This window comes from Aplysia californica, unplaced genomic scaffold, assembly GCF_000002075.1.
Source record: "Aplysia californica isolate F4 #8 unplaced genomic scaffold, AplCal3.0 scaffold00598, whole genome shotgun sequence".
NCBI lineage: Eukaryota > Metazoa > Mollusca > Gastropoda > Aplysiida > Aplysiidae > Aplysia > Aplysia californica.
The window spans coordinates 170,437-174,443 of NW_004797868.1; positions in this window are offsets into that span (position 1 = coordinate 170,437).

The window sequence follows — 4,007 nt, forward strand, 5'->3', positions numbered from 1 at the left end:
AACATAAAAAAGAAGAAGGGTAGATAAGGACAATAGATGTTTGATAGGAAAGAAGGAGCAAACCACACCACATCACAGCACCCGCCAACCAACCACTTCGAACCAGGTCTATCTTCATCACAGTCCAGCGCGATTCAACTGAACTAACGACGCACCACGCCATGGGAGAAACTGAAACTAATATTTTATTATAAACGGGAAAAAAATGGTTTCTTTTTTGTTGTGAACTTCCGTCCGAATCCAGAGCAGCACCTGGAAACGATTACAATATTTTTTAAAGCCCCTTCAAAAGTGAGAGGAAGTATTCCGGGAAAAAAGGGGTGGTGGTGCTGTCCTGATAGTAAACTGGAACATGATCTTGCACACGCCAACCGAATAGAATGTATTATAATAATGCCATTTTGAACACGGGATATCAAACAGAAGGGAAGTCTTCAAATTCCGGGAAGGACCGCTCGCGAGTTTCTTTCGTTTTGGTCTGACTGTCGTTGCTGGAGATAAGAGAAGCACGTCAACATAATATTATGGTTATTTATGGCTGGGGAGAGGGGGGATTGGGCAGCAAGACATTATTTTTTTGGTAAGTGTTTTACGGCGCTCGCAACCGTATAAGGTCATATGAGCGCGCGGGACACATTAACCATTTTTTCAGTTGGTAGGAAATTTTTCAATTTTGCCCAGGCGGCGGCCCAAGCCTACTCTTATCGGTTTTTAGACCTCCAAGGGATATTTAACGTACGCAACTTATTTTCACCCTTGTCTAAGAAGGCTAGGTGTAGATCTTTCCTACCAGAAGATCAGGGGTGTGGCTGAAAGACAGAAGTAAGAAGGAGTAAAAAATGAAAAGTAGAAAGACTACTGAAAGGAGCCCAGAGGAGGGGACAAAGGAGGTGAGGGGGTGGGGGCAGAAAATGGAGACGAAAGCAGACGGCAGAATATTGCTAGAGAGCAGGAAGGAGGTGCAAGAAGACAATTTTAGAGAAGAAAATTGTCCGTGGCTACCCGGATTCGAACCCGGGAGCTTTGAATAAGGGGTGAACACATTAACCTCTAGGCCACGAGAACCCCCAGATAGATGTTTGGTTGGAAAGAAGGAGCAAACCATACCAGAGCACCCGCCAACCACCCACACGTCAACACAATATTGGATATTTATTGCTGGGTGGAAAAAAGGGAAGCCAGACATAATTTTTTCTCAAAGGGTGGGGGAGGGGGTAATTAAATATCTTTTTGAATACCTAGTATCTGTCATGTAAAAACGTTTAAAAGGCCACAGAGAGCAGGCTTAGTTTTAGTTATAGTAAGTGTTTTAAGGCACTTGCAAAATAATAAGGTCATATAAGTGCCAAAGATTAGAAGTGTTACAAGGGAGTAACAAACATAAAAAAGGAGAGATCAGGACGATAGACGTTTGGAAGGAAAGAAGGAGCAAACCACACCAAAGCACCCGCTAACCACCAACACGTCAACACCATACTATTGGTTATTTATTTCTGGGAGGGAGGGGGGAGAATAAAGTAGTCAGACATAATTTTGTCTTAAAGGGTGGGGTGGGGGGGGGGTAATGGTGAGGGAGGGGGTAATTAAATACCTTTTTAAATACCTAGTATCTGTCATGTCAAAACGTTAAAGGGCCACAGAGAGCAGGCAAAGAATAAATATGGGAAGCATTGTAGTGAAATCAGCGAGCGGAAAACGCGGGCTTCTTCAAGTACGGCCCCATTAATTGATTTTTTCCCCTCACAATACATTCTCAGCAGCCTCGCGGATGGTTGGAGGGCGCCACTGGTAGGTCCAACTTCTTTACTTTCCCTCTGTTGTTTCTGTCTGTCTGTCTCTCTGCCTGACTTTGTCCCTGCACTAAATTCCCTCTATTGTGTCGATGTGCTTCTCTTTACTCAAACAAACCAATCAGCAGTCTCCCAAGAAATCACAATACTGTTTTTTCTAAAAAATACAAACGAATACAAACGATTTAAAGACTATAAAGTGTTTTACAATAGACACCGTACATCTAAAAAATAATGTGTGTTTGTGTGTGGGAAAGGGGGGTGGGGGGTGAAATCGGTATTCAGAGATCACTTTCGCAGACATTCAGAAATCGTTTAGTTTTAGTTTTAATTTTAGTAAGCGTTTTATTACGGCACTTGCAACACAATAAGGTCATATAAGTGCCGAAGATTAGAGGCGTTACAAGAGAAGAACATACAAAAAGGAAGGAGGGGGGATACGGACGATAGTTGTTTGATAGAAAAGAAAGAGCAAACCAAACCAGAGCACCCTCCAACCACCCACTCTGAAATGTCATGTCGAAAATGTTCCGGTAGGCTATATTACTCAGGTGCCAGCAATACAGTCAAAAGACCTCTTCAAACTTAGCGAAACTATAGGCCAAAGACCTCTTCAAACTTATCGAAACTATAGGCATATGACACGCAAATACATTCCAGATTACAAATTCACTATGCCACATTATATTGACGCCAACACACGGAATAAGCGCCATGCCTAATCAAACAAAGAATTTAGCACTTGACAACTTATACGACTAACATAATATTCTGTGTGTCACCATGCGGTGGAATCACGCGCTCGTCAATTTTGGGGGCATGTGGAGTAATTGGTATAAAAGCTTAAAGCTTGTTGGTCTTATGTCTTGCTTTAGATGAAATCGAAAAATAATCCCACCTACCTTGATTAGAAATCGATAAAATTGCGATGGAAGGTTGCTTAGTGTCAGAAGAAAATAGTGGAAAAATGACCACCAAAGTTTGATGACTTCAAATGGTTGAGAGTCCGAGGAAAAACGAAAATTTTCAATTTTTGTGCCTTCGGTCAACTTTTTTTCCAGCAAAATTCACACATAAATGTGTTTATACAATATGAAATTGAAAGGAGTTAAAGGAGAAAAAAAAGGATCAATAAAAACGGCCTATTGTACAGGGGAAATGTCGGCTTTTTCGATGCCATTATTTTGACGAGCGCTTGATTTCACCACAATGCAACACTTTATATCTGTGTCGATTTGAAAGAGCAGATTGAACGAATTGAAAAAACACACCCAAGCTTAACCAGCAGATATTGAAGCGAGTTTCTACATACAGATGTCCGCAAATAAGGCCGTACGTGGGCTGGGTCATGGAGCGAGGGGTGGGGGTGGGGGTGGGGTTGGGGTGGGGGGTGGGGTTGAAAGAATCAATGACAAAAGTGCACAAGGGTGGAGTCAGTGTTGGGAAGATCACCCGTAGACACGTCGTATTGTGTGTGTGGGGTTTTTGCCCTTCATGCAGTGAGTGAATCGAATCGGACTAAAAGTTCTTCAACAACAGTCGCCATTACTTCAGAATCACAAAGTTCTATCTGACATTTTTGGTCGTTTTGGGTAACTCAGACCAAGAGATCAGAAATCAAACGCTCTGTAAGGTGCTCTATCAAGCTGGTGAAATTGTTCCGGAGTCGTTATCAAGATATTCAAACTTGACTTGATGTGAAACTCACACTTTTTAAATTTTAGTAAAGAGTTTTATGGCACTTGCAACACAATAAAGTCATAAAAATGCTTCGAGGTGTTTTTTTAGTTTTAGTAGAGGTTTTTACGGCACTCGCAACTGCATAAGGTCATATGAGCGCCAGAAGATTAGAAGCGTTACAAGAGAGTAACAAACATAAAAAAGATGAAGGGGAGATCAGGACGATAGGTGTTTGATAGGAAAGAAGAAGCAAACCACACCAGAGCACCCGCCAACCACCCACGAGGAGAATCTAAGGTCCTCCTTTCAACCCACAGCATAAAGCACCGTTCCTTCAAGCAGTGATTGAATCGAATCGGACTAAAAATTCATCAACAACAGTCTCTGCTAGATCTACCTCAGAATCACAAAGTTGTATCTTACGTTTTTAGGTCGTTTCGAGTAACTTAGACGAGGAGATCAAAAATCACACGCTCTGTAAGGTACTCTATCAAGCTGGTGAGATTATTAAGAGTCGTTATCAAGATATTCAATGAA